Genomic DNA, 13,249 nt, shown 5'->3' on the forward strand with positions numbered 1-13,249 from the left:
TCTGGGTTGGCTGTGTGCAAGGCAAAGTGCCCTACCTCGGTGCTATCGCTCTGGCCACTCTCTATTTTCTTTTTTTTACCCTTCTATTTTCTTACAAAGAAAGAATAAGTGTTTGTTTCTTTTATTTTTATTTTTATTAATTGATTGATTGGTTTTGGGGCCACACCCAGCAGCGCTCAGGGGTTACTCCTGGCTCTGCACTCAGAAATCGCCCCTGGCAGGCTAGGAACCATATGAAATGCTGGGGATCAAATCGGGTCCCTCCCAGGTCAAACACCCTATTGCTGTGCTACCTCTCCGGCCCTGAATAAGTGTGTTTGAAGCCAAGATGTATTTGTCTTTGGAAAAGACTGTTCCCTTTTCTGGGGGTTTTGTTCTTTGTTTTGTTTGTATTTGGTCCACACCTGGTGACTCTCAGGGGTTACTCCTGGCTCTGTGCTCTACTTTTAGCAGGCTCAGGGGACCCTATGAGATGTCGGGGATCAAACCTTCGTGAGATGCCAGATATTGAACCTAGGCAATCGCGATGCTCCCTGGCTATCCTGTCTCTCCAGTCCCGACTTTCAGTGCGTTTTCCTTAATTCTCTTCTTGTGCCTTGAAAGTCAGGGCATTAAACATGAAGAGTAGGGACACCCAGCCAAACTGGGTATGTCCCTTGTGGACTTGGGGACAAGGAAGAGAGTGCCAGGGTGGGTGGACATTAGTGTGCCAGGCCATCATCAGCCACTAATTGATAGGTTGGTGTTGCCAGGCAGCCTGGGTCTCTCCACTCGAACCCCCTCTGAGTCTCCGCTTTTGCATGACCATTTCCTCCTCCTCCTACTTTCTACACAGGGAGCAGGAGAGGAAGTCAGACAGGTCCTCACTTTCCAAGGACAGGGGCACACGCAGACCCTCGGTGTCCTAGTCCCCGAGGTGAGAGATCAGAGGTAAACAAACACTGTGGCTTTGGGGGCTACATCCAGTGACGATCAGGGGTTACTCCTGACTCTGCATTCAGGATTCACTCTTGGCAGTGCTCAGGAGCCTATGGGATGCCGGGAATCAAACACAGGTTAGCTGCTTTCTCTCCCCACTGTGCACACACACTGTGACTTTTCTTTGTCACATCTCTCTCCCTTTCTTTTTCTTTTTCTCCCTTCCTTTCTCTCTCCCTTTCCTTTTCCCTCCCTCTCTCTCTCACCCTCTCTCTTTTTCTCCCTCCTTCCCTCCCTCCCTCTCCCTCTCCCTCTCCCTCTCCCTCTCCCTCTCCCTCTCCCTCTCCCTCTCCCTCTCCCTCTCCCTCTCCCTCTCCCTCTCCCTCTCCCTCTCCCTCTCCCTCCTCTCTCTCTCTCTCTCTCTCTCTCTCTCTCTCTCTCTCTCTCTCTCTCTCTCTCTCTCTCTCTCTCTCCTCCTCCCATGGGAAATGAGTTTCCTTCTTCCACACATCCGCCTCTGCCTTCATCCCCAGAGAGTGAGAAAGGGCAATGAAGGCAGGCATCAGTCCTTTCGGGGGGGAGACACACGCCCAGCAGTGCTCAGGGTCCCGTGGGGTCCTGGGGATAGAATCCAGGGCTTCTCTATGAGAAGCCTGTGTTCTTTTTTTTTTTTTTTTTGGCCACACCCGGCGGTGCTCAGGGGTTACTCCTGGCTGTCTGCTCAGAAATAGCTCCTGGCAGGCACGGGGGACCATATGGGACACCGGGATTCGAACCAACGACCTTTGGTCCTGGATCGGCTGCTTGCAAAGCAAACGCCGCTGTGCTATCTCTCCGGGCCCAAGCCTGTGTTCTTGAATCATCTCCCAACAGCCTCTGAAATGTGTCTGAAAGCATCTCTTACCTGCTGGAATTTCCCACCAGATCTCCATAGAAAGACAAGACTCAAGTAAGGTGGAAAGAAAGGAATTCTCAACGTGACGACATGGAGGGGAGCACTAGGATGAGGCATGATCCCAAAGGTCTGAGCTCACATACCATGACAGACTTCCAGGTCCTCCCAGCTCCCTGTCAATCACCTTTGGGTCCCATCTCAGGAGCGGTTGGAGTTAACACATTGAACTTCCAAGACAAGAATCTGAGTATATGGGCCGGAGAAATAGCATAACAGTAGGGCGTTTGCCTTGCACGCAGTTGATCCAGGATGGATGGTGGTTGGAATCCCATATGGTCCCCTGTGCCTGCCAGGAGCCATTTCTGAGCACAGAGCCTGAGTGCCGCTGGGTGTGACCCAAAAACAAAACAAAACAAAAAACAAGGGGCCGGAAAGATAACACAGCAGTAGGGCATTTGCTTTGCATGCTTCTGATCCCGGGAGGGACCCGGTTCGATTCCCGGCATCCCATATGGTCCCCCAGCCTGCTATGGGCGATTTCTGGGTGCAGAGCTAGGAGTAACACCTGAATACTGCTGGGTGTGGCCCCAAAGCCAATCAACCAATAAAATAAGTAAATTAAAAAAAAAAAAACCAAGAAACTGAATTATTTTTTGCTTGGGCCACTTCAGGGATTACTCATACAATCCTGTCTCTAAGCTCGGGGGTCATTCCTGGTGGTGATATGAGAACCCTGTGGGATGCCTTAGATGGAACCCGGATCAGCAGAGTGCAAGCAAATGCTCTCCTCACACTTGCTCCAGATCCAACCTGGGTATATTGTTAGCTTTGGAAATACTGAACTAGCCGAAAGCCCAGCTTTTTTTTTTTTTTTTTTTTTTTTTTTTAATTTTTGGGCCACATCCGTTTGATGCTCAGGGATTACTCCTGGCTAAGTGCTCAGAAATTGCCCCTGGCGGGGGGATCGAGCCACAGTCTTTCCTTGGCTAGCGCTTGCAAGGCAGACACCTTACCTCTAGCGCCACCTCTCCGGCCCTGGGCCCAGCTTTTATTGCCATGTTGATCTGTGTTTGGGTTTGGGGAGCTGACAGAATGCTAGAGTTATACAAGGGTGAGAATTCTGGCTCCACTGAGGGGTGCAACTTCTCCAGGCAGGACCAGCTCATTGTGAGGTGCTCTGCTCTGGGGAAGCATAAACTGTTCCCGAAGTCTGGGTTATTCCCAGCCTTGCCCTCCCAAGCCAAGGATCTGAGAGAACTTCATATTTCACAAGAGCCATTTGGAGCCATAAATTTTCTTCACACGTTGGGGGACCATTGTTTTATTACCTGTGTCACTTCCCAGGCAGGATTGAGAGTATGGAATTGTCACCCTGGGATGTCAGCGGTCCCCAGGGAAGATGCTTGAAGGGCACAAACCAGGAGTAGAAACATGGAACCACAGAGTCTGACTTCAATAAGCTGCTGGCTGGTACACTGAAGACTGAAGTGAACATTTTTTGTTTTTGTTTTTATGCCACACCCAACAGGACTCAGGGATTACTCCTGGCTCTGTACTCAGATGTTACCATATGAGATGCTGAGAATCACAATCAAGTTGGCTGTGTGCAAGGCAAATGCCCTACCTACTGTGCTATCTCTCCGAGGTTTCTTCTTTAATTCACAATGTATGAGGCCTTTTTATCTTGTCTCTTTCATTTCTTCCCATAGACTCGAGACAGGTTAAAGAGGTGTATTGGAATGTGCCAGAGAGCTAAGAAGCTGTTCATGAAATACCAACAGGAAGGAAATGCTGAGAACACATTGGGACAGTACCCAGATATAACTCTGCCAAATGAAACAAGAAAAAGGGACTTTTCCTGCTTCTGGATTCTCCCAGCAGCCTGCACACCCTTAGGTCTCCTTGGCTTGAACTCTGAGAAGAGACACAGCTCCCATCTGTGTGTGTGGAGAGCTTTGGGGTGTGATTTTTTTGGGGGGTTGGTGGTGGTGCATACCCAAGTGCTCAGCAGTTACTCTTGGCTTTATGCTCAGGAATCACTCCTAATAGGCTCACCAGAAGTGAGTTAGATTTATTTTAGAAAAATTTTAGAGCTAAATTTATCTTAAGAAATGGAAGATTTGGGCCCGGAGAGATAGCACAGCGGCGTTTGCTTTGCAAGCAGCCGATCCAGGACCAAAGGTGGTTGGTTTGAATCCCGGTGTCCCATATGGTCCCCCGTGCCAGCCAGGAGCTATTTCTGAGCAGACAGCCAGGAGTAACTCCTGAGCACAGCCGGGTGTGGCCCAAAAACCAAAAAAAAAAAAAAAAGAAATGGAAGATTTGAGACATTGGGGATAGAACTGGTATTGGCTATATGCAAGGCAGACGCCCTCCCTGATGTTCTTTTTTGTTTGTTTGTTTGCTTTTTTGTTTTGTTTTTGTTTTTTCGGGCCACACCTGTTTGATGCTCAGGGGTCACTCCTGGCTAAGCGCTCAGAAATTGCCCCTGGCTTGGGGGGACCATATGGGACGCGGGGGATGGAACCGCGGTCCTTCCTTGGCTGGCGCTTGCAAGGCAGACACCTTACCTCTAGCGCCACCTCGCCAGCCCCAGAGGGGAGAAGCGAGACGGGGCGGCGGCCGGGAGACGGGACGACCCCGGACGTGGACGTGGACGACGGATGGAGAAGGGAGACGGGGGGGGGGTAAGGGGGGCCTCGGGTCCCCAAATAACACCCCTAAGCTGCTCACTCCCACCCGGCGCTCGGGGTGGGGGGAGAACAAGTGACAACGCTGCCGCCGGAGCCCTCCCTGCTGTTCTGTACCTACCAAGATGTGTTTGAGGCTGGAATCTCATGTTCTCTGTGTTGTGAAAGGCCCAAGGCAAGCTAGAGAGATTGCACAGCGGGGAGGGTGTTTGCCTTGCACACAGCTGAGGACCACATTTATGGGGGGGGTGTCACACCCGGGAGCACTTAGGGGCTACTTCTGGCTCTTTGCTCAGAAATCATTCCTGGCAGGCTCGGGGGACCATATGGGATGCCAGGATTTGAACCACCGTCCTTCTGCATGCAAAGCAAATGCCCTGTCACTGCTATCTTTCCAGCCCCTGAGGGACACAATTTTGTAAAGGACCACATGTTGTGAACCTCTTAAGCTTCTCATTCCCAAGGCTAAGTTTCCATTAACACAGCACAAAGCCTTTACAGGTACCCTATTTGGAAAACACATGAGGGATAGTATGAAGATACTCTAGACAACAGCCAATTGTCTTAAAGATCACCCGAAGCTAGAACCTCCTCATCTCCTCCCTATATAAACAGCTTATGACCTTGGCAGGGGTCGTCTTTTTTTTTTTTTTTTTTTAACACAGGGGTCGTCTTTTCTGGGAAACACCTGGCTAGCCAGTCTGGGGCTTGTGGCTGATGGAATGAAGTCTTACTTTGCTTTATAATTGTGCAGTCTCGTCCTTCAACTCTGGACTCTAACAGAGTAACACCTGAGCACTGCCGGATGTAGCCCCCCAAGTGCCCCCCCAAAACAAAATAAAACAAAAAAGCCCAAAGTGGGCAGTATACTATGCCCCTCTACTCATCAGAATTCAGAAAACATGACTGTTTTCTGATAAAAAAAAAAAAAAACATGATGAAAAACATGACTGTTTTCTGGATGAAAGTGAAGACCTCTTGAATGTGGTCTGGCCCTTTGCCTCTGTTGCTTTGGGTTACATAGATTGATGTGCCTGAGTGTTCGAGGCTTGTGTTGGCCACCCCTTCAGCCCCCAATCCTGGCTCCGGGCACTTTTGGAGGCATCCAAGTCTTGAGTATATATGTGGGTGGGTGAAAGCAGATTTGTGGGTCTGGTTTGGGGTTCAGCCAGAAGGCTGGGTTCTATGCTGCAGAGCTACATTTATTTTAAGGAATGGAAGATTGGGGAGATATGCCTAGGTAGGAGGGTGAAGTCAGGTCAGAAAATGGGGCAACCAAAGAGAGTGGAAGGAGTGTAGCTGGTGCTGAGTCAGAGTGACTTTCAGTAATGGGGAAGTTGGGGTTGGGCTGGACTCTGGGTGGAGGGTCTTCCTTGGAGACTCAGGTCTTTGTCACTGACCACTGGCAAGATAAGCTTTTATTGGCTAGATATGATTCAGGGCTTGGATTTTCCTAAGTTAGATCTAGGGGATTTTTACTCACCCCACTTTGCTCACAGGAGACCAGGGGGTGTTGAGAGAAAGGCAGGTTGTGTTTTTTTCCACATAGAAGTGTGACAGGAGTGGGTAGAGAATGAGTGAGGGTCACCTCTGATGCTCAGCTCACAGGATTCATGGTGTTCCCAGGCCAGGCCATGTTCCTGCAAATGACCAAGTGACCTGGGCTCATATGACCTGGACTTGTGTACAACTTTGCTAATGATTCCTCCATTTTGTTCAGCTTGACCCAAGGGACAATAATATTTGCAAATGGCTCCCACTTCCAGGCTCTCTTGAAATCCCAGCAAACTGGGTTTGTTCTTAAAGAAGGGGAGGAAGTAGGGTAGGATGGAAACAATAGCACAACAGGTAGGGAGCTTGCCTTATGGGTTACTCTCCTGGGTTTGTTTCTCGGAACCCCATATGGTCCTCTAAGCCTGTGAGAAGAGATCCCTGAACATTCCTGAGCCAGGTGTGACACCCCGAAAAAAATAAAGAAGTGGGGGCCAGAATGATAGCAAAGCAGATAGGACGTTTGCCTTCCACACGGCTGACCGGGGATAAATAGCCAACATTCCATGTGGTCCTCTGAGCTCCATCAGGGGCGATTCCTGAGTGCAGAGTCAGGAGTAAACCCTGAGCACTGCCTGGGTGTGGTCTCAAAACAAAAACAAACAAACCCAAGAAAACCCAAACCAATCAAGCAAACAAAACGTGGAAGAAAAAAAGAATTGGATCTTACAGAGTGATGTCAATCTAAAATATAATAGAGAGGGCTGAAGAGGTAGCACAGTGGTAGGGCATTTGCCTTGCATGTGTCTGACCTGACACATCCCTGAATTCGATTCCTGGTATCCCGAGCCTACCAGGAGTGATTTCTGAGTGTAACCCTTAAGCTCTAGGTATGGCCCCAAAACCAAAATAAATAAATAAAATGTAATAGAGAAAGAGAGAGACAGACAGAAATACAGAGACACAGAGGGAAGAAAAATGTCTATTATAGAGATGGGGTTGGGGAGTCAGGAGGGCAACTGGGGACATTGGTGGTAGGAAAGGTGCCCTGGGGAAGAGTGTTGGCCATTGTGATAGAAAATTAGGAACAACTTTGGAACTGTGGATTTCATGGTGATTTAATTAAAGCAAATTATAAACAATTGCAGTCCCCTTCCACTGAGTGCCTTTCCAGCCCAAATGGCAGTTCCTTTTTCATGAGTGTTAAGCACTGAATGTAAAGCAGTGACATTCCCTCCCTATGGGGAACAGGAAGTGAATCAGAACCTCTGGCCTGTCCTCTTTCTCAGAGCTTAGTGACAAGGACCCTCCAATCTACAAGGACTTTAAGGACTTTGGCAAAGGGTGCTGGGGAGGACAAGTTTCCCATCAAAGTACAGAGCAGTGAGAAATGCCAGGAAGGATCTACACCAGGTCCATTCTTAGCACATGCTGTGTAGACAGATCTCAACTTCTTCAGACACCAACTCTTTCCTCTTATCTCAAACGAACATCACATGCTCCTTTATTTATTTATTTATTTGGTTTTGGGGCCATACCTGGCAGTGCTCAGTGCTTACTCCAGGCTCTGCACTCAGGGAGCACTCCTAATGGTGCTCAGGGGACCATATAGGATATTGGGAATGGAACCCAGGTAGGCTGTGTGCAAGACAAGTACCCTCCCTGCAGTGCTATCTCTTTGGCCCACTTGCTCCATTAACTTCATCCTGGGGGAGAATAGTGTGAGCACAATAGAAGCTTGCTAATGTTTTTTAAGAAAGTGAGAATGAAAGAGATCCCGGAGCAGTGGCACAGTGGCAAGGCATCCGCCTTGCATGAGCTAGCCTAGGATGGACCATGGTTCAATTCCCTGGCCGAAAAACAAACAAACAAGCAAAAACAAAAACAAAAACAAAAAAAAAAAAAAAGAAAGAAAGAGTAAGAAAGAAAGAAAAAAGGAAAGAAGAAAGAAAGAAAAATAGCCAAAGGTTTGAATTGACTTCAGGAATAAAGAGAGGAAGAGCAGAAGGAGATAAACTATGTGTGAATTTATCGATATTCTGATTTGGGAGGTTTCATCTAAATAATTTATTATCTCATTGAAAATATTAAATACTAGGAAATAGCCCTAAGCAGAGCCAGGAGTAAGCCCTGAACACTTCCTGGTGTGGCCCACTCTCTAGTTCCCCACAAAATTAGGAAGAGAATGGGGCTGGAGAGATAACATAGAGGTAGGGTGTTTGCTTTGCATGTGGCCAACACAGAACAGAGCCCGGTTCGAATCCTGGCATCCCATATAGTTTCTTGAGCCTGCCAGGAGTTTATTTCTGAGTACAGAGCCAGGATAACCCCTGAGTGCCATTGGTGTGACCCCCAAAAAAATTAGGAAGAGAAAAAAGAGAAGGAGGAAGAAAAAAGGGAGGAGGGGGCAGGAGGAGAAAGAAGGAAGAGAAAGAAAAAAGAGATGAGGAAGAGGGGAAGGGAGAAGGGGGAGGAAGAGGAAGAGGTCGAGGAAGAAGAGGAGAAGGAGGTCCTCATCATCTCTTAGGACAAAGGAGACGAGATGCCATTTTCAAAAGGGCAGCGACAGGGCAGCAAAAGGAAATAGCGACCAAGACCCAGCTGTGTGCCAGCACCAGGGTCCCCACGAATAGCTATGTGGCCCATTTATGGTGGTGGTTTCTCACCAAAGACACCCAGTCATGCCTATACTATGGGCACCATCCCAATCCACATCTGCCAGGAGCTGGCATTCTCTGAGCACATGGCAGCCCCATTGCCCTGCTCAGTGCCTAAGCTTTGCTTTCCCACCTGGTGGTGGTGGTGGTGGTGGTGGTGGTGGTGGTGTGTGTGTGTGTGTGTGTGTGTGTGTGTGTGTGTGTGTGTGTGTGTGTGTGTCCTGAAAACCTGCCACCACCCCCTCCTGCTGGAATCTGCTTTCCAGGAGGGCAGGACCCATGGTAAAGTCACTGCTGGGACACAACTCCATCATGACCATCATAAATGTACCCAGGAGGCATCTGCAGACCACATGGATAGAAGAGGAAGAATCTGGCACTGGTTGAGTGAATGAGAGCATAGGTTAAATGAATGAATGAGACTGAACAAATGAAGTTCAGTCAATGATGGGACATCAGGTCTCCCAGCTTTGGGCCACAACCAGGGTCCTGGTGGGGCAGAGGACAGAGTTTGCAGGGAAGAAGAAAGAAGAGCTAGTCAAAGCACCCTGAAGGCGCTGGAGTGACAGCACAGCAGTGACGGCATTTGCTTTGCACACAATTGACTTGGGTTCGGTCCGGGCATCCTGTAGGGTCCCCTGAGCTTGCCAGGAGTGATTTCTGAGTGCAGAACCAGGAGAAACCCTTGAGAGGTCCCTGTGGAGTGCAGAGTCAGGTAGAAAGGCCCCACCTTTCAGAACAACAGAGCAGGGCTGGAGAGAAAGGAGGAGTGAGGCACTTGGCCTGCATGCGGCCAACCCCAGTTCTACACCTGACCCCAAATGGGTCTGCTGACAACTGCTGGGAGTGACCGCTGAGCACAGAGCCAGAAGCAGTCCCTTATCATTACCAGGTGTGTCTCTCCTCCCCAACCCAAATGACACCTGTTTCCCCAAGTAAAATTGTGCTCCTCTGAGCCAGGGAGAGAGCTTGAGGGGCTGGAGTACAGGCTTTGCATGCAGGAGCACTGAGCATTGCTGGGTGTGACTGAAACTAGCCCCTGAGCTTTGGTTCAAAAGCCTCCCCCCCCCCCCCCCCGCATAAAAAAGAGTGGCCGGAGCAATAGCTCAACAGTAGGGTGCTTGACTTGCACACTGCCAACCTGGGACAAACCTGGGTTTGATCGCCAGCATCCAATATGGTCCCCTGAGCCAGTCAGGAGAAATTTCTGAGGGCACAGCCAGAAGTATCTCCTGAGTACCACCATGTGTGACCAAAAAAAAAAAAAAAAAAAAGAAAATAAAAATTTTAAAAAGCCCCCTCCCCCCAATAAAAAGGTACTTCACAAAGGATGAATTTGAACAGCTCTATAGGGGAAGGGACTTGGGATTTCTTGTCTCTCCCAGGGTTTTGTTTGCAAAGCTTGGAGAAGAACATGCTTAACAAAGTGGGATCAGCAAGCAGGGGACCCTCTCAAGGGCACGAAGCTGAGGTGTCACAGTGGCTTAAACGTTCAACTCCAGACTCTTAGGCGCAGGTCGAGCACTGGCCCTTGGTGAGTGCCCAACCTGGAGTCATTTCCGGTCACTGCCTAATGTGCTCAGCGGGATGGCATCCAGGTTTCCAGGATTAAGCACAGTTGTTGTGCATATTTTGTCCATATTGTATGTAGAAGGGGTTTCTTTGGAATGCTATTTCTGTAGCATATTCCTCGGAGTGGAATTACGGGGTCCGATTTCTCTCAAAACAGAGGGGCCCCACAGTCAAAGCCATCAGCAGGCTATACGTGAGTGGATTTCCTTCAGGCCCTGCCAGCATTGTGCTTTCTTCTGGTGGGGAGCAGGGCAGAGAATCCTGCAGGCTTCATAGATGGGAGATTGTTGTAAGTGACATTTCTGTCAGTGCTGGGGATTTGCAATGCACCGGCATGGCCCTGGGCCAGCTGTCCACTGGTCTGTGGCATGATCCCAGTTGGAACGAGGAAAGAAGGGGGTAGAAGGGTAGAAGGTGAGGAGGGAGCTCAAAGGGTTGAGCACAGGGGTTGGAGTGAAAGCACTGTGGGGAGGGCATTTACCGTGCACGCAGCCCACCTGGGTTCAATCCCCGGCATCCCAGGTAGTCTCTTAGACCTGTCAGGAGTGATTTCTGAGCTCAGAGCCAGGAGTAAGTCCTGAGTGTTGCTCACTGTGTCAACCTCAAAACAAACAAAATTTGAGCTCAGGCTTTGCATGAGAGGGCTAGGGTGCTGTTTTACAGGGGACCATGTAGTATTGGGGATCACATCTGGCAGCAGTTATGGATGACTCCTGGCTCTGTGCTCAGGAATTACTCCTGGCAAGCTCTGGGATGCTGGGGATTGAACCTTGGTCAGCCATGTGCACGGCAAGTCCCCTCCCTTCTGTGATATCGCTCTGGTTGCTTCACGGGTGTTTCTTCCAGAGCTGGTCCAGGAGGTGGGGCCAAACCCCCTATGGAGCCCCACCAGGGAACGTGGGATCCCCTAGGTTTTTGGGGCCTGAGAGAGAGAACATGCCAGGAGAGTAACCCCTAGATGTGGAGCAAGTCAACCACAGATCCAGAACTGCAGACAGTATCAGAGGCACAGAGTCCCCCTAAACATATCCACCTGCTTAAAAACTGGATAAGCTGCTACTCTCTGGTTCTCTTCAGGCCTCCTCTTCTGTACTCAAGGCAACAATCTTCTCTTCTCCATGTCATTTGCCCCAATCCCCGAATACCTTGCTTCAGCCACAGAAGGAGGTGAACTCAGAGAACTGGGGAGCAGGCTCAATTCTAATCGCTCATGCTTCCTCAAGCCTTACGTGGCCCCTAAACCCAAATGAATGAATAAATATAAAAATATAAAAAATTAAGGGGCCAGAGAGATACCATGGAGGTAGGGCATTTGACTTGCATGCAGAAGATGGTGGTTCGAATCCCGACATCCCATATCGTCCCCTGAGCCTGCCAGGAATGATTTTTGCATGTAGAACCAGGAGGAAGCCCTGAGCGCCGCCGGGTGTTACCCCAAAACCAAAATAAGTAAGTAAGTAAATAAATAAATAAATAAATAAATAAATAAACAAAAATATAAAAATTATGTTTAGAGAGACACAGAGATGAGAAACTGCAGTTTCACAGGGAATCTCCATAGAATTTGGCAGAATTTGGGTCTGGAGGTTCTGACCTCCCTCGGTCTTTCATAAATGGTTAGAGTGGAGGGAAGATAAGGATTATCCAGCTATTATGTGATGTATGAATTGTGTACTCTGAATTAATTTATTTATATTTTGGGAAATTGAAGCTTTTTAAATGTGAATATATATATATATATATATATATATATTAAGGCAGAGGATCTATCATCTTGCCCACTGCCATCTTTGGTGTGGCAAATGGTTCCAATGTCAAGTCTCCTCCCCGTCAGCAGGTTAGAGCAGCTGCTTTTGCTCCCTCTGTTTTATTTTATTATTTATTTATTTTATTTATTTATTTTTGGGCCACACCTGATGATGCTCAGGGGTTACTCCTGGATATGTGCTCAGAAATCACTCCTGGCTTGGGCGACTATATGGGATGCCAGGGTATTGAACCATGGTTTGTCCTAGGCTGGCGCCAGCAAGGCAGACGCCTTACCGCTCCATGCCACTGCTCTGGTCCCACCCCTCTGTATCATGCTGCATCATTTTCGTGACTTTACTTTCCATGGTTCCCTTTACCCCATCTCTCTTTCTCACGAGTTTAAATAATATATAATCATTTATCCAATAATATCCATTTCTAGACTCTTCCACTTGCTTGTTGGACAAAGAACAAGGCTCCTTACTGTGAAATTAGGGGTCGGGCCTTTTTCACCATTGCTCTGTTTATGGCTCAGCAACACGAGGCAACTGGCCACTCCATGCGTCTGGAAATACTCCAGTCCAGGCTCTGGTAAACCCAGATCTTATCTCCCCCACCTTGGAGATACTAGGGGTTCCATTCCAGACCTCTGCTGTCACATGAATATAGCTGTCAAGCACTTAAGTGTTGCAATAAGTGAGCTATAGGAATTTTCTGGATGCAGTGGATACAAAAATGCTATCATTCGTTGAGTGTAAATAGACAAAGTCAAGTCTATTCTCTCATGAAAATACTCAAATAGGGCCCAGAGAGATAGCACAGCGGTGTTTGCCTTGCAAGCAGCCAATCCAGGACCAAAGGTGGTTGGTTGGAATCCCGGTGTCCCATATGGTCCCCCGTGCCTGCCAGGAGCTATTTCTGAGCAGACAGCCAGGAGTAACCCCTGAGCATCACCGGGTGTGGCCCAAAAACCAAAAAGAAAATACTCAAATAGCTCAGGTCTGGGGCTCCCACTTCCTCCTGGTGCCTGCTTTGTAGCGAATCTTACAAGATGAATTACCAGTGGAGAGTGAGAAAAGATGAGGTTCACCTGTATGGTGTGTCCCCATCCCATCAGATGCCCCCCCCCATCCACAATGTGGATCCCTGCCTCTGGAGTGGCCTCACTCTTATGGTAGGTCCTGCCCTGGGAGACAGGAAGTAAGGTTGTCCACTCCACCTCACCCGTGCTTCATCACTTTTTGTTTCCAGTCTCACCACTTTGTGATTTCTGAGAG

This window comes from Suncus etruscus, chromosome 4 (genome assembly GCF_024139225.1).
Source record: "Suncus etruscus isolate mSunEtr1 chromosome 4, mSunEtr1.pri.cur, whole genome shotgun sequence".
Taxonomy (NCBI): Eukaryota; Metazoa; Chordata; class Mammalia; order Eulipotyphla; family Soricidae; genus Suncus; species Suncus etruscus.